This window comes from Egretta garzetta, unplaced genomic scaffold, assembly GCF_000687185.1.
Source record: "Egretta garzetta isolate BGI_Z169 unplaced genomic scaffold, ASM68718v1 scaffold197, whole genome shotgun sequence".
In the NCBI taxonomy this organism is placed as follows: Eukaryota; Metazoa; Chordata; class Aves; order Pelecaniformes; family Ardeidae; genus Egretta; species Egretta garzetta.
The window spans coordinates 3,894,068-3,920,479 of NW_009260274.1; the positions used below are offsets into that span (position 1 = coordinate 3,894,068).

General features: G+C 40.0%; 1 protein-coding gene across 1 annotated transcript in view; it reads right to left on the minus strand.

The window, feature by feature from the left end:
* GTDC1 (glycosyltransferase like domain containing 1) overlaps window positions 1–26,412 on the minus strand; it is a 180,801-nt gene that overhangs the window by 94,680 nt on the left and 59,709 nt on the right. The window lies entirely within an intron of this gene.

Sequence of the window (26,412 nt, forward strand, 5' to 3'; positions counted from 1 at the left end):
AATGGCACATGTTCATGTTATGACACAAACCCTTTTGATTTATGCAGTGCACTTATCTAGTATGGTCTGGTTTTCTTTTTTCCCTCCTCCCCCCCCCTTTTCCTCTTTTATTTTCACATTTTTATTAGGTATCCTCTATAATGAAATGTTGTTTCTAGCCTTGCACCCCAGCATTGCCATAGCACTCCCGCTATTCCACAGCCCGCATCCTTCAATTATATAAAGCAGGCACAAACAACACTAACAAGCTGCTATCTTAGCCTCGTAAAACTTACCAGGCTATCAGCAAATGAATGTATTTAAACGTGTAATATGAAATCGTGACCCTGCTGGAACCAGCGGCAAATTTCCCTGCATTTCACCAAAGGTACGCAAGCATCTCCTGTCCCCTGGCTACCGCTGCTTTCAAGCAAACTGAATCCCAAACCTATAGAGAACTACAGAGCCATAGACATTTCTCATCGTAAGGAATTAAAAAGAAAAAAAAATAAATAATTGAGACCAGGTATTTATTGCACATAAAACATTAAGCTTTAATAAACTACTTTTCAAAATAGCATGTTTCTGACTTTTCTTTTTTTGCTATCCACTAGTTTAGCGGCTCAGGTTCAGAAATGATTTATACAGCGTTTAATTCTTTTAAAACCTTTCCTATTTTTATTCCTATTCTTCATCCTATTTTATTCCTATTCTTCCTATTTTTACATGGATCTTGTGTTCAAGACTACCGCCAAACTGACATCACTAATATTAAAAACTTCTGATCCTGGCTGACAACCTTAAAACTCATGAACTTCCCTAAATAGCCAGATATATTTATATCATAACATCACCTATGCTAACACAGCCCGTCCTTAGATAATCTGTATCTACAGAACAAACACTTCCTAGAGAACAGATCCTGTATCCATCTTCATCAACTTGAGTCAATGCTAATCTGAAAGGCTTACGAAAGTAAGAGATGAATGTTATTGCCTTGTTCATCAAATATTTGATCGTTCTAAAGGGACTGTCAAACAGAATGCCAATTAAGATACGAGCTCGGGTTTATTATGAGCCATACTAAGAGGAAAAAATAGTTTTACGTAAGTCATCGCTTATTTGTCATGAAGAGTAATAACCTCTGGCCCTCACAACGACCTGGCTGCCAGACTCAAAGCAGAGGCAGGAAAACTTGCTACGGGGGATGCAATCCCCCTGCTCGGAGACGGCTGCGAGCTTAGCACCAGAGCGACAAGGAAAAACCCAAACAGGAGAAAACAGACCCCAAACATGGCAGAAGTTAGCTGCTTGGCAGAACTTTGGCTATTTCTAGACTGCACTATAGCCGATGCCTTCCCTTACTGATTTTTCAGAAAACCTCTTTCGGCAATGCGTTAGGAAGAAAACTGAATTGACGCGGGGTAGCATCTATGAACTTGGCTGCGTTTGAACGAAGAGATGGGGGGAAAAGAGAGAGATGGCACGTTGGGAGGGAAAACATGGGAAGCAGCACAGAGCAAGGCACAAAAGCAAGAGTGGAAAGAGAAGACGGTGGGGGTGCCAAGGTCAACATGACGACTGGGGAGAGGGGGGCACCGGGGAGCACACTGAGAAATGAGATCCAAGATTTAAGCTTAGACAAAACCGCGTCGCTCTGAAATATCTGAACTCACTCAGATGGACAAAGGAATAACTACGAGAGGAATATGGAAGAAAAAAAAAAGAAAAAAAAGATGGTTTCTCCACAGGAAAGGAAAATAATGTTTGCAGTACCGGCTTAGACAAACCGGAGGATTCAATAGCATCATTAGAGGGAGCTGGAGGCTGACTTCTAGCAAGGCAAGAAAGGCCAAAAACTTGGAAATCTTGCAAGACGTAGACCCAAATTTTCTCCACTGTAAACAGGAAGGGATAGGACTCAATTAACAAGCAGATCGCTTATCACTGCCCAGCCCATCGATAAACCAGCGTCAAGAGAACACTGTTGCCATTACTTGCAAACTCGGATTTAGAGCCTGAAATGACACTGCTTACGTTTCTTACAGAAAAAAAAAAAATAATAATACAACCAATTTAGCGGTAACATTATTAGAAAACCCCCTTCTTGATTCGCTCGTGTTACTTCCCAGCATTTCCAGAATTTAACCCAACAAACACGAGTTTCTTTACTGGGATAAAAGCTGCTAACGACCAGCGATAACCGATTTCTCCAGCGGTAGGAGCTTAAATAACACCTGACAGCACGAGTCCCCGCGAACATGCCCACAGAGCAGCCGCATACACGGCTAATGGACTCACGCAGGGCACTGGAGGATATGCTGGAGCGTATTTCCACTTAACACCTATTACAAGGGGAAGAAAGGAAAGTTTATTATAATGTAACGTGCGACATAAATATATGTCAGTTGTCATTCCGCGTGACATCAACTTTCATTTTACCTCGGGTTATTATTTAAGTAATAAATCCTAACAAGGTGAGCTTTATCATCCCACAGAGTGTATCCGGGAGGTAGAGACACAAGGTGATGGCAAGAACGCTCGCAACATGATAATTCCTGACAGCTGCTGCTTGAGCACAAGTTAAATTGAACAGTTTATCTCAGCATAAAGATGTTATAAGGTTTTATGTTTAATTTAAAAAAATTAACATAAAACCCAGAGAAAGCAGAGTTAGGCAATCTTTCACAAACATGACATACTACAATCACTGTATAAGCTGGATTAGTACTTATTACCATGCTACTAGAGAATTAAGCTGTTTTTAGACCACCAAAGAGCTTTAAATTGCAACTTTTGTCTCTGTAAGAGAAACCTATATTTAAAACGTCTGCTAAATTCAAATTAACAGCTACATCATTAACGTACCATCTATACAAAACCCCCCACATTTCAACTGCTATTATGGTATTCTTATCTAGACCCATCGGCGCTACAGCATACACCGCATACAGTACTCTTCAATATGGTGCAGATCGTCGCAAAACCTGCGCTGAAGGTCACATTCCTAACCCGACTGCCCTAGCTCTTCTCGCCGAAATATCCCCGAGTATTTTTCTGTGTTACAAGTGACCTTCTTGCGTCGAGCAGGACCATCGCTGCCTTGGAGGCCGGCCAAATTTCAGGGCCACCATCCACACAAGCTCCGGTCTTACATTAAGCTTGTGCTTAATCTCCATCGCTTAATTCACATAAGTAGTTCCTCAGAAGTCAGAAGGACTATTAACTTAAGCATGTGCTTAATTCATACAAATATTCACGGGAAGGAAGCTAAGTGTGCTTGCAGATTCAGAGCCACGATGTGTCCGGAGAACGCTCTGACCTTTGCTATTGTCCTCCCCGTTACGTTACTCCAAAGGGCTGAAAAGCTGTAAAATATATATAAAAAAAACCACTTTGCTTTTTTAAATCACCATCAGACAAAATGACTAATATAGGTTTCAATTTCTATCGAGCAAATCATAGAAGTAAAGGTGCTAAAGTATTTTTATTTTGCTTTATAAATCTTCATGTCACGTAACCGTGATTTACTCTTTTATGGCACTGCCTTAAATCTTTCAATTAAATTCCCATGCAACTTAACTAAAACCACATTTTGCCTTCCCCTTGGGAGACCACACAGGGCATATTTATGTATCTATGGATATGGAGGCTGAACTCTCCAATTCACCAGGCTTACGGCACGAAGAAAGTTTACAGCAGCACCTGAGTTGCACTGGAATACTCCCTCTGTCTGGCAGAAGCTCTACTGGCACGAAGGACCACGAAGGTGGTGGGATGGCAGGGTTAGGTTAAAGGTTGGACTCGATGATCTTAAAGGTCTTTTCCAACCAAAGTGGTTCTATGATTCTATGACTGACGGACGTGGCCACAGCACAGATAACCCAGCTCTCCCTGGAAAAGGAGGAACGCTGTAGGCTATGATCCTGCAGCAGCAGCAGGGACCGTCCTGCACTGCAAATGAAATCCAAGGTCATAAATATCTGCTGCAAAACAACTACACCCACAGTAAAATGAGTTTATGATTGTAGATCGGGCAGTTCAGAAAAGAGGTACGAGCACTCTTCGTTTGCCAGGTGCAGTGTTACAATAAAACAGAGTAAGATTTGGATATCACTACAAATACAAGCCTTTGGGGGGGATAAAGGTACTAAAAAAAAGATTGTTTATTGTTTATTTGACAGCACTGACTGAACTGACATTCACCCATCCTTCAGGAGGGGAGCATGCGGCTGGAAGAAGAGTTTTTGCACCAGTCTGTAACTAAAACCTTGGAGCACTTGGAGGCATCAAATCCCACCGTACTTCTCACAAGCCATTGACCGCTTTGTTCTTGCCAAGCGCCAAATTATACCATATCTGCAAGTACATTTCTTTCTCCTGAAATGCCAGTTGGCAGGCCTAACGTCATAAGGCAGAGTCATACACCCTCAGATTCTTACCCCAATTTTGGTTTTATTCTGGGCACGGTTCTTGTGCACTCAGCGGAGCGAAGCCAGGGTGCCACCGGAGACCACACAGGCACTACAACCCAACACATCATGGTCGATAACCGTACAACACACAACACCGCAGTCACGCCACTTCTGATGGCTACATGTTCTCCCATTGATCAGAAACCAACGAAGATTTTATACCAAATAACAGGAGCTGTTAGGGGAACCATTTGCAGTGAGATATGGGGCAGCTCATCCTTCTGGTGAAGGCAAGCACGGTTGGGGTAAGAAGAATCGAACACTGCTCGGCTGTGTTGCCTCCTTAAAGGTCAAGGTGAAGACAAGAGGTTGACCATAAACACATCCACCTTGAGAAACAAGGGCTCCAAAGATGACAGCGTCTTCAACCAGATCAAACCCGAGGGCTTTGGCTCCTTCATTTCAGCCCAGTAATTCAGACAAGTCCAGGGATTTGGCTGTAAGGTATTTTTCGAGTGTAAACTGTGTATCAAATAGAATTATTAATGCCTGGAATGTTAAACAGACCAGTTATTTTTGTTTATTATTACACCCATTTTTATACGATCAACTTGCAGAAGTTGCATTTTTACCACTAGACCAAGAATTGCACACGAATTGCAATCAGATATAAAATGCTTTTCCATTTCCCATTAAACCACAGATGAGACTGAATTTCTGAACAATAAATACTAATAAGTGATAATATATGACAGTATACCGTATAATAAATAATCAATTAACAATAATTTTTTTTGCATGGAATGTACAAGAGTCAAAATACTTATAGATATTATAATATATATCTCATAAATTAAGATTTTCTAGATAGAGCATAATTTGAAATGTTTACAGAAATAATTAAGTCTTACTATTTTAACGTTCTTTATTTTTCAGAACAAATCACAAGGGTTGTCATGCCTTTCATCTTAATTAGGCCATGTGTTTGTCTTATTTATTTGTTATGTACTTTCATAAACGTTTACAAATATTAATTGTAAAGAAAAATATTTTTTCCTCTTGCTGTAATTACTATATGTACATATAGTACACAGTGATAAATATTCATGGCTGCTACCAGTTCAATAGTTTTGGATTTGGGGTTTGTCTTGTGTACTAAAATACAGTAGAAATTAATAGCTCGTTTGAACTCATACTGCCAATCCCTTTTTAGTATTTTGCTTTAAAAATACATTCTCCCTCCCTTATTTTATAGTATGTTATTTTGGACTATAGATGAAATTCTTGTTGCTACTGTGGACAGACCTTAGTTAATGTTTCCCAAAAGAATTTACTGCCTAGAAATCAAATGCATTTTCCCTTTCTTCATATACATACACCAAACCCCAAACAAAACTCTAAACTTTCTGCACACACATCTGCTATTTGACACAGCTGGAACAGAAGGGGGTGGGTTTCCAGCCCCACTATTGCACGTCCCACCCTTCCCTGTGTCTCCTCGTGCCACCCAGATTTCCGGACTCCTCTGTTAGGGCCATGGGTAGAGTTCTTGAGAACCTCCCGCCTCAACCCACTGACCTCAACTGATCTTATCCAGCAAAGCTAGAATGGGGCTGAAGCTGAGTAATAGCAAATCTCTCACCTTTAAAATATTCAAGAGGTTACATAAACGCATTATTTCATTTGTGCATTATTTGGGCTCGCTCTCAATTCCTTCTTAAAATTTATCTCAAATAGCCGATTGGAATATTTACATGCAATCCGACCTTACAACCTAATTTTGGGGGCCAGATCCCCAGCTGACACAACTGGGTAAGAACTAGCCTTGAACACGTTACCACTTTTTTCAATGACCTTCAACTCAAAAAGATACCGAAAAGGATGTGAAAGCAGTTGATCAAAAGTACTTTCCTATTTAACGTCAAGAAGTAAGCTTGAAAGAGACACTCACAGATAAAACTTTTAGACATTTGAGGGGGGAATATTTTGTTTGGTTTACTTTGGGTTTTAGGCAACAGCACTGAAGCTTCTTGAATTTTATTAACTGGGTGGTACAATTTTTTTTTTCCCCCTGATTTGTAATTAAATTTGGCTTCAATTAATTACTGACAGATGCACATTTTTACTTTAGTGGCCAGATTGTTCACCATGGGCTACGTCGTCCTCTCTGTTTCCACGAAGGGAGAGGTCGAGACCAAGCAGCTATAGCTGTGCTGATGGGGGGAAGGAGAAAGCTGTGAATCCACATCATCTTCTTTGTCCAGATTTCATCAGCATTAAATAATGAAGCAAAGGCATCTTATCAAAGCAGAACAACCCACTAGTGGAAAAGTAGCCATTGCTGGATGGCCTAGGAGAGATGTATGGATTAACCCTGCTCAAATATATGCTGCGCCGGAGCAAGAAAAAGAAAGTAAGAAGAAAGGACAGCGTTTGAAGGCAACAGATTCACCCAGGGTAACTACACAGGATGCAGTCATACCCAGTGAAAAGACTTTTTTTAAAGAAAAAGACTCATAAAACACATTTTCTACTCAATTAGGTAGCATTTAAATAGCATTATTTATTGTTTTAAAGTCTGCAAATTCATTTCGTCGTGTATCTTACCTGTCCAACTCTGGAGAAAAACCAAGCACGTCAAATGACTGGCATGAAAAATGCACTATGCCCGAGAGGTTGGAGCAACACGGAGAAGTCTTAACACTACAAAACACAACACTACTGCTGAACAACAGACTTTGAGGAACGTTACTTCACATCATCTGGTGTCAGTCTGGATCCAGGATGACACAGAAGAGACAGTCGATGTCATGGATATATGGACCTCACTGCAAGCAAAACCGATTTACAGCATTGAAGGGGAAATCAAACTCAGCGCAGCACAGACTCGCCGAAATAACGAAAGCTTCCCTTAAAAAGGTTTATATGAATAGTTGCTAGAATGAATGGCAAAGTAAAACCGTGGCTGATTTTCCTTTATTTTAAAATATCTTCTCCCGATTTTCAGGTTTACACTTTTTATCTTTTAAAACAACAGCTGCAATCACATAGAAAGCGAGCAGGGTCTTAGCAGACCAGTTAACAGTTTTACATTTCAAGCGCCCCCAGAATCCTATTCTCCAAAACATTTCAGACTCTTTTGTGTGTTGCTTTATGCACTTGACATCCAACCACTTTTTCACAAATTTGAAGACTATCGCTAAAAGGAACTTGGTTTTCTTAGCAAATGTATTTCACATTTTTCTTATATCCCACGGCCCCGATTTAATCTCACACAATCTATAAACAGCGAGTCCTTTAAAAAAATATTTTTGTGGAAGCTAATGCTCTCGTAGCTAATTTTCCCAAAAAAACTCCCACTCCAGAGCATCAGCTCAAGGCATAACTACTGCCTACGAATGGGGACCTCAGGAAAAGCAGGATTCTTCCCAGAAAACTAATACAGTCCTCGAAAAAACTCAGACTGTCATAAAACCTGAGCAGCTGGCAACTCTGTCACCATGAAGTATCCATATGGAAGACCGAGATGTGTCAAACTACCCAAAACGAGTTTGGATAGTGCAGAAGATGGAATAAATAATTCAGTATCTTCAACACTTTCAACAGCAGGTAGTAGATATGCTACCTGCTTCCACAACGTGCCAAAATGTAACATGCGAGGGAGAGAATGTGAGTATCTCCAACCTGTTTTCATGAGGATATTTTGCTCGAGGAACTTCTCTTTTTAGAGGCATATGATCCGTATCAGATGTTTGTCAGGAGCAGGCAGCACCACAGAACATTAGGAATAACTTTGTGATTTTACTAGATATTCACAAAGTGCATACGCCTTCACATGCCTATGTAAAAACCATCTCTTAATCAAGTATTACAAAAAATATAAGGAAAGTGCAAATATTTATTTCTCACGACCGCCCTTCACACTTCTACAATATTTGTTGCTGTGGCATAGCGGCAACTTTCCTGCCGTAATATAAGCTGGGCAAACCATTCAATGGGATCAGCGGGCTGGCAATCAGCACCACAATTTCAACATTTCTGCTCTGCGTTCATGCGATAGTTCAACCCTACATTGGGCAGCGTCAATCTTCTTCCTTCTCTTCCTATAAGAAACAGCCACACGTTGAGCTTAAAGGTACACAGTGTATATGTACCATAAAGCGACACTCCTGTTCTCTAAGAAATTGAAATAAGACTATTTACTGCTTAAGAGCCTCCAGATCTGTCTATCTGACATCTGTATCTATGGAATAAACCAAACGAGAAAGTGCCATTAGAAGAGAGGGGATGTCACAGTATAACTAGCCAGGAGTCGCCAGGAGAGTAGTGGCTCTCTGATTTCCCCATTTAAGTCAAAATCAAATATCATTAACTATTTCTGAAATATTACCATGGGACAACATGAGCTACTCGCTAGCCCTGAGTGCCCGTGACCGCTGCAACACCTCGCTGGGCATTCCACACTGCTCCTCCAGCATCTCCTGCAGGTAGAAGGTGATGCTCAGTCTCCGAGACCACCAAAAAAGAGGTTGCAGGAGAGCCCCACTTACTGGTAGGTACCAGAGGACCAAAGCCCTACCTACATGGAGATATTTATCAACCAGCACTTCACCAAAACCACCGGGACAGCCTGTAGACCAATATTCAAAAACATATCAATAAGGAAAAATTCAGTCTTCGTGTATTACACACTATTTTCAGCCACTAGACTTTCTTATTAGATCATTTTTTAACTCGGCAAAGCTCATGCTCGCTACTAGATTTGAACAATTACACCGAAATGGCTGAATGACCGACTGAAGAGAGATTTCAAAGAAGTCAGACAAATGTTCTCCTAAATTCAAAAGCTGCCAAACGTATTTCATCAGACTTTCAAAAAAAAAATAATTGTTTTGTCTGTTCTGAATTAAGCTTTGAGAGAGGTTTCTCTACAAACATGGCTAAAGATCACAAAGGAAAGCATTTGGATTGAATGTAACCCTTCAGTCATATATATATTAAATAAAATTTGCATCGTGCCTGGCATATACCATAAACTGGTTTATCTCCATTTACATAACACGATTTTAAGTGTCAAATGATAGGACATCAATACAGATTATTTTGTGTGTTATCATAACACACCTCTATCTAGAATGCCACCAGCAAGAGAGAAGGAATCAAAAGGTCTCAGCTCTGCAGCTTGGGCAAGGCAGTTTGGAGCTCCTGACACGGGGGACCGACACAAGAGCAGAGACATACAGGAGAGAATTCAAAGAAATGTGCTAAAATTGTGAGAGAATTTGATGCTTCTGAAATTGAAGCCTTTTGCCCATTTCTTAAATGGTCTCCAGCTCCTGGCTGAGAGTTTTGCAGGGCTAACAACTACACCAGTTACTCACAGTCACGTTCAAGTCAATTTTTACACCAGGGATATATTCCCCAAGTACACAGACTGAACCCCAGGGCCGCAGCACTTTGAGGTGTTCCCCACAAGGCAAATCCGATAATGAAATAATCACCTAATAACGATGCTTTTAGGCTTCCAGATATTTTACAAATTATGTTTTCCCATCACCTCTCATCTGCAACTCTGGGATCTTGAAACATCTGAACTCCCTTTACCATTAAATAAAGCACCCAGTGCTGCATGCCCAGTATTCCCCAGTAACATACAGGAGAAATCCACACCTCTGGGGTTGAAGTCATACATAACAAAGTCAGAAGAATATGCTCAGATGCTTTCTAATCTTTAAGATTAAGAAACTGAGGCCAGAGCTCACTTATCGAGGGCCACGGAGAGAACCAGTGCCACAGTGAGAACTCAGGAGCCCAAGCCGGCGTCGAAGATAAGCGAGTGTCATGGTTTAGTGATTTAATCAGCTCATGAATGATCACGTCACCGTTTACATATCTCACGGACGCTGCTCACCACAGCACCTGACACATGTCCCAAAATAAAACGCTGTCTTCGTGACACCGTCCACAGCAATTCAGATGTTTTCAGATATCACATTTTCAGGCACAGACGGTACGTGTATATGCACGTGTGTGCATGCACAGACAGATATACAACACATACACAACATGTACATATACCATACACATTATATACTTTCTGCACTTCTATCAAATTCCACCATAAAACTGTGAGGCACACTACATTCTGAATTAAGCTATTTAAACCATGGCTAAGAAAATTGTTGACAACAGCTGATTTGTTATCAGGAGAAGATCATGCATCTCCCCATCACAAAAAGCTAAAAATCTGTTCGAGGTGGCTGGCCAACAGGCTTTCATATCTGCAGGAATTGAGCAAAGTGATTTAGTTTTGGTCAAGGTCACCAAATAATAAAATTATTGCAGCAATGCCTTTGGACTACACGTAAAAAAACTTTCAGGGGCTCCTGAAAAGGAAACTTTCCTCAAGCTGTTTGTCAAGATGAGCAGAGTTGTTCTTTGGGAAGTATTGCCAAAAAAGTTCTGGAGCACTGGTAGCTGTACAATCATCTGGGATTAATTTTCTGTGTATCTCTCTCTATATTGCTGGAAGAAACAAATTAACTTCAAAATTCAAAGATCTTTGTACAGCCCTGTGCTCTTAGGTACAAATATTTAAGTAAGCTCTACTTCCTGTCAAACACTGAAATGGATACTCAATTACATTGAATTATTATAGATACAAGCAGTAAAATTTCTTTTCTGCTTTCTCTGGGAGCTCCTGCATCTTGGTATTTCTTGCACTGGGTATAAAAGATAATTTAATGTTATCTGTGATTTAAATTCCTGCTTCTATTAAAATACTAAGTGTGTGCTGGACATTGAAACGTGTGCCCAGAAGCCTGTGCCAGGAGTCTCACCAATATCCCCTGTAGAGGATGACCCTACAAACCGACTCAGGAAAACAGCATTTATTTACCATGTTCCTTACCCCAGCACCTTCCGATGATTTCAGGACACCATCCCTTCATTCACTTTCTTTTCTTGAAAAGAAGTGAATAAACAAACAAACCACGCAGAAGGAAGGAACTTATCCATTCCAGCCCCACCTGAACCCAACCCCCCCCCACTGAGCCCTATGACCACCACCTGTACACGCTCAGCGCAGCGGGAGCTGCCCCAGCCTGAAGGCACTACACAAGGGGGAAATGCTCCTCTTGGCTTCCTAGATGGAATATATTTAATGATTTGGGGGGAAAAAAAAGGAAAGGAAAATCTCCCTCTGTCTTGCTGCCACAGGACCTGTGGATTGACTTGATGAGAATGAAGCAAACCAGTAGATAAAAGTACAAAAACTTGGTTTCTTCCTTTCTTCTTTCTCCTGTGTTTGGATAAATCACCACAGATATTAGTAGAAAGTGCAAAACCAAGGAGGAGCAGGGCACCAGTAGAGAATATCAAGCCAAAATTACATCTATCAGCGCAGTGTCCTGACCAGTCCCACCACAGACCTCCTAGGGCTACTGTTTCAAGGCAAAATTAAACAAGATTACACGGAAACAGTTCAGGAATGACATTTTCCAGCTTTGTGTCATGTTACATTATTTGAATGAATCTCAACTTTTAAAAAACATCCAAACACCAGAGAAAAGCACATGAGGGCTGTAAAAAAAAAAACCAAACCCTTCTAAGACACTTGGTAGAAGCAAAAGAGCCTCCCATGTTGAGTATTACCCTTGGTAAGGAGTAACAATGTCTTTAAAAAAAGATTCTTTTTATTGCAAGTTTATATGAAAAATGGTTATTATTCTATTAGCAATTTTTACCAGCGCCGTTACTCAGGCTGTGCCTACGGGTCTTTGCACGTCCATCTCAAGAGTCACTGGATGAAGAATGACATTTTCCAGCTTTGTGTCATGTTACATTATTTGAATGAATCTCAACTTTTAAAAAACATCCAAACACCAGAGAAAAGCACATGAGGGCTGTAAAAAAAAACCCAAACCCTTCTAAGACACTTGGTAGAAGCAAAAGAGCCTCCCATGTTGAGTATTACCCTTGGTAAGGAGTAACAATGTCTTTAAAAAAAGATTCTTTTTATTGCAAGTTTATATGAAAAATGGTTATTATTCTATTAGCAATTTTTACCAGCGCCGTTACTCAGGCTGTGCCTACGGGTCTTTGCACGTCCATCTCAAGAGCCACTGGATGAAGCCCAGGGCTCCCACCACAGCCTCTCTCCCAACCCCACCACCTTCAAGGTGCAGAGTTACACAGTGCAGCAAGGGCTCAGCTTTATTGAAAGGACACAGCCCTGAAACTACAGAAAAAGCTCTTCAGAAGTACAGAAAAAAAAAATAAAAATGCAGGATTTTTTTTTTTCGAGGTTACCAAGAAATTCGAAGCAGCAAGCACTCAACCTCCCTCTTCTCTCCACTCACAAGCACTTACAGAAAGCCTGTTCTTAACCCTTCTGCACAGACAAAATTCCCTTTTATCTTCCATTTATTTTCATTTTTACCTGAAAGGCAGAGAAGAGTTGGGCTTTTATGTACAACAAACACAAACTGGAGGGGGTTTTTTTGCAGCGCATTAGACTGTGGTCTACTTCCACCGATGCGAATGCATACCTGAATTTCCACAAAAATAACAATTTTGCCCTTCTGATTTAAGTATGGCGTATATTTAATGTAACCTTCATCTATACACATTCTCACTGTTTAAGAACTTGGTGCAGGTGTTCTTAATAAAATAAATTTATTTTTAAAAAGGATGCTATTCTATAAGCTTTGAAGCTCACACATAGTCTAACTTAACCCAGCTTGGGCTCATCTGGTCTTTAAATGACTTCTTTCATGTGGTCAGCCCACGAGCCATACGTACTGCTGCTCAATCACGCCACTGTACATCGTCAGCGTGAGGATGATTTGCATGATTTGCATTTCCTGTACCGTTTGAGCTTCAATGAGCTCTAAGCACCACGTACAAAAGAAACCACCGCCAAGTAATGCAAAGATTTTAGTTAAACCAGATGAGACTATTTTAGTCAGGCTGCCAATACTGAAGAAAAAAAAAAAAAAAAGTCTCAGGGATATCCTGTTAAATAAGGATTTATTTGGAGGGAATCTGACCCGTCGATTCATACCCTTACTTCTAAAACATAAAAGGTGTATGAATTCCTTAATAAACAAGGCCTAGCAGAAAATAATTCGTCGAGAACATTTTATGTATGCTCTTTAGATTTTGGCACCACAGTACGTTAGCAATTTACTGATTTAATAGTTCATAAATGGGTTCTGATTACATTAGATTTCCTACCATATAAAACTAATTCTAATTAAACAGAATTCACCGATTGCTGGTTGAAATTTCTCCCTATGAAGAAATCTTGTATTTTATCACAAATGATCAATAAAAGCCTTTGGACAAATAACTATGATAGAAACAGCATTACAGTGGGCTTCAATGAATAAGTACAAAAGTGGGGAAAAAAAAATGTACCAGAGCCTCGTTGTCATGAAAAACAGAGACAGATGGGGAGACAGACCTATATGATGCTACAAATAGATGAATATCTTGTAAGGATTTCAACAAATGTTAGAAGACCTAGTCAAAATTTGAAAACCTACAGATTTGCTTGTACTGCTGAAGTTCACCTGAAATCCAAGCCATAACATAATCATTACCCGCATTATCAAAGCTTCAAAAATAACAATAAAAATACAGATTATCCTTAAAGACTTTATAGGGTCTTTTGTAGCTAACGGCACAATTAATAATGTCATTATTTCGTACAAACCCTGCGTTAGTACCAAAAAAAAATTAGGAAAATTTGCTTGGAAATGAGGTGTATCCTCTTCCCAACTTAAAAACAAAAGGTGCGCACATAAACGTCATGTGCGACGCTGTGTTTTGTAGTAAGTCTCTCTTTAAAATGGCAGATAAACTCAGACCCTTGAAAGATTGATAAATAATAGCACACTAATACAGCGAACTGCGTGTGACCAGCGACAGGGTGTGCATCACGTACGCCCGATAGCAACCCAAGGCAGTCTGTGTGAGCGCTCAAGGAATCTGCATATAATCATGCTTAATAAAAACCACAGAAAACTCCCATTGCTGCGGGTTCCAAAGGACATTCATGCTATAGAAAATGAAGTTGCGGCTTCATTTTTCTGTATTGTTTAAATGGAACCAAATAGAAGAAGTGGCAGAAACTGTAACTGAGGGGGTTAAATTCTGTCCTGAACACAAAAATTCCACCTATTCCATGGTTGCCTGCAAATTTACAGTCAAGAGCAATATTTAATCACAACGTGGACTTTCTATGTTGTAAGATTTAGTCATAAAATGGCTACCATATTAAAAATGCATTCTGTCATTTTTCCACTTAGAGATCTCCCCTATAATGCTCTTAGTTAAAGGTCAGCTAATTTTATTACGGAAAGTATCTAATAACCTTTATTAATTCTTAGGCTCACAGTTTGCTAGCACGTCAACCAAATAAATATCACACCGAAGGAAGACACGACACAAACCAAGCTGTTGAATATCCTCTCTCCTGTGTGGACAAAAATCTCTATTTGCAATAGAAAAAAAAAAAAAAAAAGATGTCATTACAAATTTAATACATGGGTTTTGCTCTGGAAATTACGAAAGCCTGTATAGGCGGAGCTTTTTCTAAGCCAGGCTACTGGTCCTCCCCCATGCTCCAAGATGCTGAGACCACTGAATGAGGTGCTAAGTCCAATAACGTCCAAGCACAACCAATAATTCCAAATGTTATAGTTATACAGCACCTTTCTGGGGTTTTTTTTGGTCATTTCCTAGACTTGCAGGACATGCACAACATTGGAGAACATAACTAAGAACTGTGCTTTCAAACTTTTCTGCTGTCTTCAGTTTAATAAAATGACTGACAGCGTGAAAATATCAAGGTTAAAACTATATGTATTTATATTTTATTCTCATGACAACTCTTGTATGGGAAGCATTATTAGTGTTGCACACTGTAAAAGGATGCAAGAATATCCAGTGCTCTCTTATGTAAAGCAAAAACGCTTAAGGAGATCAGAATGCAGCATTATTTGTGACCAGCCTCTCCTAGCACACGGCTTTGGGTGAGTTTGTTCCTAAGAAACATTGCCACACTTGCAACTAAAAATAGATAGTTATTTTTAGCTAGCTAATCACACGAGAAGAGACAGTTTCTATCAGTTGCCTTTAATTTCCAAAATAATTCCATAATGTACCCTGCACGTATATCATGAAAATCCCTGGCACACCACCGCCGGGCTCGCGCACCGTGAGCCACGCGCCGGCTGCGAGTGGAAGCAAAATGGGGTTTAAAAGATTCCAGCAACAATAGTCTTGTGACTAAATCAGAAACAGAAGCAGAAGTCATGAGCCAAACAGATACCTATCGGTTTCCTTGAGCTTAATCTGATTAAAACATGGCGCTCAAAAAAATGTTAAATAGAATGCCACGTCAGAGAGCAGGCAAATGATAAAAATAGTTCATGACAGGAAATCATTATTAAGCCAGCATTACTGGTGTGTCTGTTATGGAAATTTCCCTGTAATTTCTCAAGGTTTCCCCTTATGCTTTTCTTGAGTTGCCTATTACACTTTTTTTTTCCCCCCCTCCTCAATGGCGTGTAAGTTTGAGATGTAAAAAGAAAATTATCACTGCAATTTTCCAACTATACTCTGCTCAATACCATCTCAAGTGTGTCATACATCAACCTGTCATTCACTTCAACAAGAAATCACATAATATTCAGAGGCAGAAAATAATCCAAAATGGGTAAGTGCCACTATGGCAAAAACACATTCATATGCCATCACGGGGGCAACGGGGGGGGGAAGCAATTTTAATCTTAATTTCAAGGACTTGCATAATGCAAGTATCTTAAAAATATTTAAGTGGGGGGAAAAGTTTCTATGAAAAGCTGCTGGGAATGACAGAAGAGCCGTTCTAGAGTGTACCAGCCAAAATTAGAAGAACAAAACTTTTGATAATACACTATCACAGATCAACCTTGGTGTTTTAAAAAACTTACACAAATAAAATTCAACACTCTAAAATACATAAAAAAAATGAAGTCATCATTACTATCCTTCCTATTACCACCCCTCTCACAACCATCCTCTGGATTATTGCACCTCTAGAGCCCTCCATAAAACACAAACTAGACTTGCAGCATCTTGTCCTGCCTTTAGTTCCATAATTCAGAAAAAGCTCTTACAAAAAACCCAACCAAACAAGACAAATAAACACAAAAAATACGATTACAAGGTCTGACTTTACAAGGCTAACTCCCATTACTAAACTCCTATTTTGGCATATTGAAGAGACTCAAACTTTTAACAGCCACCCCCAAAAACCTTTGGTTTCTTTTTAGAATGTCACCGGTGGGGAAAAAACCACCGCCAATCAAATTAGCCGTCTTTTCAATGAAAACAGGCATTTCACCTCTATGACGATTCAGGCTTTCCCAAAGAAAAGCCATGATTTAGTTGGCCATCGATGCTCTCCAGCAGAAGGACACCCAACGCCCCTTTCTGTACCACCGCTCATCCTCTGATGGCCCCTTTGCCCAGCAGCCTCCCCACTGCTGTGCATGGATGCCAGCAAGTTTTAAAATTTTTAAATTTAAATTATTTGCCACTGGCACATCATAAGACAAACACATGACGTGAGAAAACAAAGATGTAATGCACAGAGACATATCTTGACAGAAGTAGGGCTGGTCTTTAATCAAACTCCACCTACTGCCCACCTAAAATCCAAGGGTGACAATACATCACAGGAATAAAGCCAAGTTTTAACGACAGTAGAGTCACCATGTGTTTCGCAGGAGTTTTCCAAGATCTCCTTGATTTTTGTCCTGGGTGTTGGCATATTAATCCCTCAGCAGCCAAGTTGTATCTTACTCAGCATGAAAAGGAACATGCATCCTATTTACAGCGGTACTTAAACCTTATTCCACAAAGAGTTTTCCGAGAGCGCTCGCATCTATTCTTCTTAATAACCCTCCCACATTAAGAAATAATTATCTAATACAGGGAGTAATCAGCTCATGGTTTTACTCCAGTCATCCTCTTTGACAAAGTAAGGAAACTGTGAAGCATTAGAAAGTCAAGGTTCAAAACATCCACGTTTATTGAGATCAACCAAATTTATTTAGATCTCGATGCAACAAGACCAAGTGCTGTCTCTTGATACAGAAATGCCTATTTGGTAAATCCAAAGCCTGTATTTCTGCAACGGGCCTCTACCAGGACACACGCAACGTCACAGCGAAGGACGCACAGCCCGAGATGCTGGAAGAAAAGCTGGCAACAGTAAAACCAAAACTAGTTTTAATGTTAAATTTAACATTTTACCGTGCCAGAACATGGTGAAACAAAGGAATTTCACGCTGTCCTGCAGGGAGAATTAAATAGCTTCCTGATCTGAAATACCAAAATAGAAGTATGGACTGACAGATTATTAATTTATTACAGTATTAATAACAGCAGCAATAATATTAAGAACAGGCCGTAAGACAGAGCCAAGCACGCCCTTCCAGGCAAGGACTGAATGGGGAGAGTTCAAGCGTGCACCAACAGCCACCTGGATCGACGCAAATTTGTTCACAACGCCCTTCGTTCCCCCCCTCAGATCCATTCTCTCTTTATTACCCTAGGAAAGGAGACATGCAAGAAAGAAACAGGCATACGTGGAGTTATATGGAGAGCCAGAACACCTCTGCTGGCTGAAGGCTAAATGAGTCATCCACTTCAGAAGAATGACCAGTAATTAAACAAGAATCCGTAAAGCTATTAAGTGCAAGTATCAATTCCAACCTATGACACCAAAGGGAGAGATGCTTCCTATGTACTGAAACCATGGATATATCATACAGCAAAGTCGCCTGCAAAATAACCTCTCACCTAAGGAAATTCTTCTCCTTAGGAAGCCAAACAAAAACAATCTAAAATATTTATTGCCATAAATTTCATCCCTGTTCCATAAACTGCTTAAGAGACATGACATCATGCTAACCACCCAGACCCATCTGTCTGGTTGATGATAGTCCCAGATTTCAGGCTGAAGACTAAACTGCCGGAGCACGGAAGGGTGCAAATCTACAGGTCACCACAGATGCCAAACATAGATCTGACTCGCCAAAGCCAGAGCTGATGCTCCAGCAAATATAGAGGGTCTGACGGTGGCAGAGGCTGACACCACAACAACAGGTCTTGCAGTATTTTTGTCTTTTCAGCCTCCTTGGATGGAATTAGGAAGGCTTCCCTTTAAATGGACCAGACCTAATTGCTCCATCCTCCAGTCCCTGTATTCACAGTTCTGCTTTCATATGGAAAGACATCCACGGCATCTGAGTGTACTTCCCGATGCGTTAGCAAAATAATTAGCAAGCTCCATGCCCCGATGGGACACTGCCGTCCGTTTTCTATCGGTTAGCATAGCAAGCTGCATCTCCCTTCGCTCCATGGTTTCTCTTCCACATTGATGGACCTGAGCTATACGATCGCTAAAGCCTTTAGTACTTCACTGAAGTCCCTTTATACAGCTCATTCCTAAATCTTACTTGACTAGAAGTATTTGTCCGTTTCTCCCTTCCTAGCCCCTTACATCACTAAGTGCCAAGCACTTGGCAATCCAATATTCATAAATCAGGCTTCAAAGACGCAATTCTGAATCGTCTTGACTCAGGTTGTGACAAGGAGAGGCATGGACCCCCAAACGCATCTCTCCTTGCTTCTGTAGGAAGGAGCAGATGGCCGCCGTCCAGATGGCCGCCAACCTCGTCTCACCAATTTCAACATCTGTATCTTGAATGACATCTCAAAGGATGGTCCTGAGACAGACGGCACGGCGCTGCCCACAGCTCCCGGCTACACGGCTTATCCACAAGCCAAAGCATTTTGCAAAATGCAGGATGACAAGCCTGAAAAAAGGTTAAGACTAATTAAAGTTTGTAGCAGGGCACAGCTGAAAAGGACTTCAAAGTAGACATTAAGGAGAAACCCATCTTCAACGTACATGTATTAAGCATATCTCAAATCAGAGTTTTTCTCCCCAGCCACAATCATCCCTTGCTTTCCAGATGGCACCTTGTAAACCAAGGCAATGCCTCAGCACCGGTCATTTGTACCTAACAGAAATTAAAATGCAAACCACAAAAACCCAACCAACCCCAACGGTTTTGCTTCCAGGTCACCCCACAGCTGAGATTGGGTTTATTTTTCAGCTTCCAGACCGAAAGTCCCTAACAGCACTGCAAGAGCGCTCAAGCACTCACAAATGGATTTGACCCAGCTTTAAACATGATGAAAGTTCCCAAGACTCAGTGAAACAGTGGTCGATGGATTCCAGCTTGAAGTAGCCAACAAGTAATTTGTGAGGTTCGTGTACCGTCTAAGCCTAATTTTAACGCAGCCACAAACTATATTATTTCTTCATGTGAACTTAATCCAGCTCCTCTTTGGGGCAGTGAAATTTTAAATCTACCTTCCTGTTGAAGGTAGCAAACCAATTTTGACTGGTATGAATTAATGATTTCAACAATTTTACGGCATATATTCTTCTACAGTTTATGTAATAAATTCAAAAATTGTTACTGCTTTCTTACTCTGAGTGCATAATCTCCTCAAGAAGACTATTTCCAGACATCTAAAAGAAAAGTGTATTTTACAATAGGAAAAGTGAGTATACCGCATTTCAAAATCCATTAAAATATAAGATTCTGGTTACAGGCGCAACAATCTGCCTAATTAGTTTTTCCTAATTAGCAGGATGCTCTAACCTCTTTAATAAGACTTCTGTGGACAGAATGTTCCATATTGGTTATCCATCTGAGCAAAAAACTAAGCAAGTACAGCTAATAGAACAAGCGTGGTTGGGCTCCGTGGTCAGAAGGCTGCTCTGGCGCGTTAATACTGGCAATCTGCAAAAAAACTACGGCATATTCTACCTTAAATGCACCATGGCTCACTCTATGAAACCCGCTAACACTGGCATTGTAACGACAAAATTAAAGATATTACACATGAGAGTTAATGAAGTTACGGTTTTACATTCCACAGCATGTGCTGGGAGACCAAAAATATATGTGTATATATATACAAATACGTATGGACCAAAATCCACTGGAAAAGTGAGCTAAAGAGATAACAGGACAGCAAATAGCACAGCGATTATCTAACAGTCCAAAGCGTGGCTGCGGAGTTTTCCTCCACTGCAAAGCATTTACTTTGCGCACAGTTTTTGCACCCTCCTCTTCACGATTCGCTCTTGGTATGTACCTAGCAATTAATAGGTAACAATATTATCTTCAAGTCCCATCTTATCCAGTAAAACCCATTCTCATTATTACTACTTATCAACCCTGTAATTCAAGACTACCAGTTACGAGAAATGCAGAGCCCCAGCAACATCTGTGGTCAGAGGCAGATGCTCGAGATAAAGAAAATTCAGGCCCCCCTTTCCTTAGGAGCCTTCGGAGCAGCTGCTGAGCTTCATCTCAACCAGCTGAAATATCCTTCATACTGCTTAAGAACGCAGGAAGCACACAAATATCTCGAACTCCCTCCCTGCCACCCCTACGTTCACCCCGCTCGTTCAGACACAGCGGCTCCACCCGTGCTCTCAACACATCGGTCTCATCACCCACCAATGGGTCTCTTAAAGGCACAAGAAAAAACACCATTATATCCTTCACTTTTTTCCCAACCAGCATTTAAGAAAACTGAAATCACGTGCAAAAATCCAAGAACGGTCCCCTGAAAAATGCCTGCTAGTGGCAGGAGGGGCAGAGCCACCATAAATATTCTCTTCAGCCATGCCTGAACTCCCGAGACCCCATGCAATCCACAATGTCAATGACCTTCCATACAACAGTTAACGTTGGAAAATAGTATTTTAAAAGTATAGATGTCTACTTTTAAATACTAAATAAATACTCTGCTCATCATAACAAAGCATGGAACATTAAAATCTAATTTTTTTTTCTGTATTGATATGTAAAAATATATATAAGGATTTTTCAACCTATTTATACCAGAATGAGTATTAATTCAATGCAAGACCACTCTCTCTAGGTTTTCTGCTCCGTGCTAAAAAAAAAAAAAAAAAGAAGAAAAGGTAGGTTTAATCATTTATTATTCTGAATAATTACATTAGACTCTGGATTTCCCATTCTGAAACTGCTCTACTACCTCTGCCTAGAGAGCTTCCGCCTTCTTGGGCAAGACCTGAGATCTGGGTTTAAAGCACTTTAGACTTGAATCCTTCAAGAGCCACAGAAAACACTAAAGTCTGGTTCCAAGCTAGCCTGGGGCCACAAGATCCTTTGCAAGGCCGGCATAAAACCTCAAGAGAGTAAGCACTACCACAAATCAGACTCTGCCTGTATAGCGTTGGGTAGATGGTGACGCAACAGGGTAGGACAGATAGCTATGAGGACTCTGTAACCAAGTCCTCTCTCATATAGGTCTCTTGACTGGTATCTTGAAGAGATCATCTGAAGCAATCAGTAAACACAATGGTCAATGGAGCCCAGACAACTGAACTTCTCTCCCAATTACGATACCGAAGTTTTGTGGAAGTAACGGAGAGAAAAGGCAAAACCAGCAGGCTCAGCAGACTCGTATGAAACAAGGGCAGGTATGAAGTTACTCTTTGCTCCTGGGACACCTGAGAGTCAGGAATACCAAGAGATGGGTAACACCTGATGGCAATGCGGGGCTAACTCGAGTTACTCCCAAAGCACCTGCCCGACTTCTTTTTCCTCCTACTTTGATACTATACAGCTAAGACTTGTGGGTGTAAAAATAACTCAGAGCCAACTTTAATCTTGCATGAGGATAGCGTAAAAGTAGTAATTTAAGGGATAAAGTCAAAAAAAGAACAAACAAGAAAAAGGCCAGCCTAATACTGAAGACCAAAAAACTACAAAAACTTGCCAAAAATGGCAAAATAGGCTGGTTTTAGAGAACCACCTATCTAATCAAAGCTTTCACCCCTCTCCATCCACACCTATTAAGCTCCAACATGAGCCTCAGCCTGTGTCAAGACGAACTGGACATCCTTGAAGGAAACCAGGTCTAAAGCACACATTCCTGTTTTTCTGTCAATGGCTACGAGCAGACAGAAGCTACGTCTGGCGCTGTAAGCAGTACGATGTAGCATGCTTCCTTCAGAAATAACATCTTGGTTTGGCTCGTCTACAATTTATTGCAGTATAGCTTCAGCAAGAGAAATTCTCCTAAGTTAATTTAGAAATCAGTTCACTCTCAAAAAAATAAAAATAATGCCTTTGTTACAATTTTCCCCGAAATTCATCTCTTCTTGCCTAAGTTTAGCATCCTTAGCACTATTTCTCCAAATCCGTTTGGGATATAAAATTTTTAGCTGTTACGTTTTTAATAAAATTGATTACCAGGAAATTTCTGCATGTGCACAGTTTAAAATAATTCTATTCCTCAGGGTTTAAACATAGAGATGTCGCTACGCATGATAACTGCTCCGTGTTTAGTGAGTTACAACCGTTCTGTCACGAGCAGGAAATGCATTTTGCTCACAAAAGCCAAAGGCACCGTTGAACCTGCAGCAATCTGTGGAACAGTAGGGAAAAAATGCCTGCAAACTAACTGCTACTAGGTAACGGTGCCATTTATCATTCTTAAATTCCATCTTTAATTAAAAATGGGATATTCTCTTACATAAATAAAAAATTGCAGATGTTCTCAAATCACTCCTCTTCAATTTTTTTTTAATTCTTCCATATCTAATATACAGAGTGTAATATACAGAGTATAATATGCACTCAAAAATTTTTTCATGCTATTACGTAATACTTCATTCCATGAAGATTTTTCCATATTCCAAACAGACACACATCTTCATTATACGCAGAATACGTTGTTTAAAAAAAAAGTTATCAAACACAAGTTAACAAAACTCGTAGTCAGAATACGACTTAACTGCAACAAAAATTAAAGTTGAAATTCATTTTCTGTTGTTTTACTTATAATAATTTACACCTTTTTTAAAACCATTTGAAACATCGTTATTTTAAACAATGTAAGTAGTTAGGAATGGTAAAATTGGTGAGAGAAACATCGTGCCCACTCTCGATACATCTTTCCTCATAGTAACTATTAGAAACAACACTGTTAACAGGTATAAATTCTTCCTGTAATTCTTCTGCAAAAAGAAAATCACATTTGCTTTTGATGTCGTTTCCACTGCTGTTTCCTTCGTTCTTCAAGTTGCTATTAGACAGAAATATAAGCTCCAGCCTGCAACAAGTAAAATGGAAATTAAGAGAGCTAAACCGAAAAATGATGAACAAGTAGGCGAGGTTATAAACATAAACAATTAAAAAAAAAAAAGTGCTCTGAAATGGAAAGCATTCTTTAAAATGACTGTGTCCACTGGACCATCAGAGTATATGTGCAGGAGGAAGGGAGGAAAAGACAGGGACAAAGGACAAAGGCAAGAAAGGGAAAACACTGTCCAAGGGAATAAGGAGATTGCAAAACCCTTCAGTATAGAACGATGAACAAAAAAGAGCCTTTCAGTTTCTTTGTATTTGTCAAAGATATTCAAACAAATGGGTGTAATTTACATAGCTTCTCAATATTTTTTTTTTTTGAGAGAGAGATTGTAAATTAATCATCATAATGAGTCAAAGCATACCAATAACAGGTATCGTTCCCAAGATACTTGGGCTGAGCAGTATAAAAGGGAAGAGGAGGAGGAAATAAATCGATAAAACTGCAGTTTCGGGGACTCAGAAGTCCATCTTCCATTAAATACACTACATCGTACAATTTGGCACATCGATTGTAACCGAACTACAGCTTAGGTGTAACGTTGTACGTTTAGGGAAGAAACGACATCGTAAACCACAAAATCAAGCATTTTATGGGTCAACTTAAATTAGCATTTCCATTTGATTCAGAAGAGGATTTATAAAGGGGACTCTCACAGCCCTCCTCGCCTAGCGTGCCTCAGCTCACACCAGACTGATCTCCAAGATTCTGAACTGTCTCCCTTCAGATGGAACTAAGCCAGGAGGTGTTGCTCCTGGAGAGGATCTAATGGGCTCCACCCTTGCCTTACGGACATCCAGTCCTCAAGAACTAGGCTACACCTGGTCTGAAGTAAAAACCCCTGAAATAACGCGCTGTGTGGACATTGGACCAGAAGCACCATTTCACTCTACCACCTCTCCACAATCCCATCAAGGTGCACTACTTGTTAACAGGAACCACCTGCTTATGCACTCATGTGCATGTTACAACTCCATATACAATTGTAATCCCAGAGGAATCAAGGAGATAAAACCAGGAGACACCTTTGGGTGCATTTTTCGAGCATGACCATGGACCTGGACAGTGCCTTCAACACCCACACTGAAACTCATTGATGCCCACAGGAGATGCTAAGAGCCCACAGCTGGTGTGAAAAGAAGCATTTGTAGAAATACTGCTTGAACTTCCAGTCTACACCACCCAAGCACACCCCAGAGAAAGCTCCTACCCAGTGGTCACGGCAGTTGTAGTCAACAGAGACAAGTGGAGTGGTTACAGTGCGAGTGGAAGTGAAGCCAGCTGAGCAGGGTCCTGAGCTCCCCAGTATGGGCGCTCAGGCTGGACTGGGTAAAGGTAACCGGGTAACTAAAGGTGACCGGGTAACTGAATTCTTGCTCTGTTGTAGACCAGCAACCGAGATGTCCCCAGCTACCTCAACCAAGACTTTCAAACTTCAATGTATTTGAGGCAGGTTAATGCTTGCAAAAAAACCAACAAAAAAAAGCAAGCAAACATTAATGTTGATGTAGGTCTTCTCCCAAAACTGTTTTGCTAAAAACGTTTTTCAGAACATGGAATTTCTTTTCATTATATATCAATTCACAAAATCCAGCCACGCTGTGACACATATTAGAAAGGCTATGACACTGGAATTCAAAGCTACAAATCCAAATCACGTGCAAACCAAGAATCTGAAAAAATTTGTATTATTTACTTCTTAGGTGCAAAAAAAAAAAATAATAATTTGAGACTAGGAAAAAAGCTCAGAAAGAAAGAAAAAATATCAAGATTTTACTCTTTATTACAAGCAAACCAAAAGCTTTGTTTCTTTCCCTTTGGAAGATCAAATTAGTGTTATGGACTAGAATGACAATGAATTATACAAAGTATCATATCCTTTACAATATAGTACTGCATATGTTTGTTATTTGGAAATAAAAATGTAATCCATAACTAATCTAGAAATAAAATATATACACAGCAGCCATTTAAAAGGACAGATAAAATACTCATTAAAATCCTAAATGTAGAAATACTGAACCATAATGCACAATTTCATTACATTTTACTGCCAGCAATGTAAATATCAATTCTCCAGGTGATTCATAAAATTCATTTTAGAAAGAAAAATAAGGATTTCACCCAGCACTCGAGAACATAAAGGAAAACACATGCTAGGGTTTGAAAAAAACAGGCTGTTCTTTCCTTGGCTCATCAGAATATTTTGCTAAAATTTCAGCAAATCTTTTACACATCAAACGGCCAAGTGCTATTTCACATTAGCACTTTCTACAGATCACCCAACGGTCCCAAACCTGCGTCCGTCCTGGGCCTGCGCCTCTCCTTGCGTTGTGTTCCTCATTCCCATCTTACCTCTGCCAAATTTGAGATAATTTTTTTTATATATATATATATACACATATATATATATAAAAATAGATACTTCCACAGACGGCAAAGAAAGGAGACTGCATTTAAATTCACCTACAACCTCTTTTGACTATCCAAATTGTGAAATTGCCCAATAACGGGACTGTATTAAAAAAAAAAAAAGAAAAGCATGTTGGACAAATTAAACCACTAAAGTTTTTGGAGGGAAGCGTGCATGTGGGGGTTTCCACACAAAAACGTAAGGAAAACCTGTCACTTTTTAAATGAATAGCTACCATCTGCCAGCGTTTTATCTGAGGCAAAGTTGATTAATGCAAAGTGAATGTTTAAGATCACATTGCTGTCTGCCTGAATAAATTTCAGGTAGTTTACTTTGTAA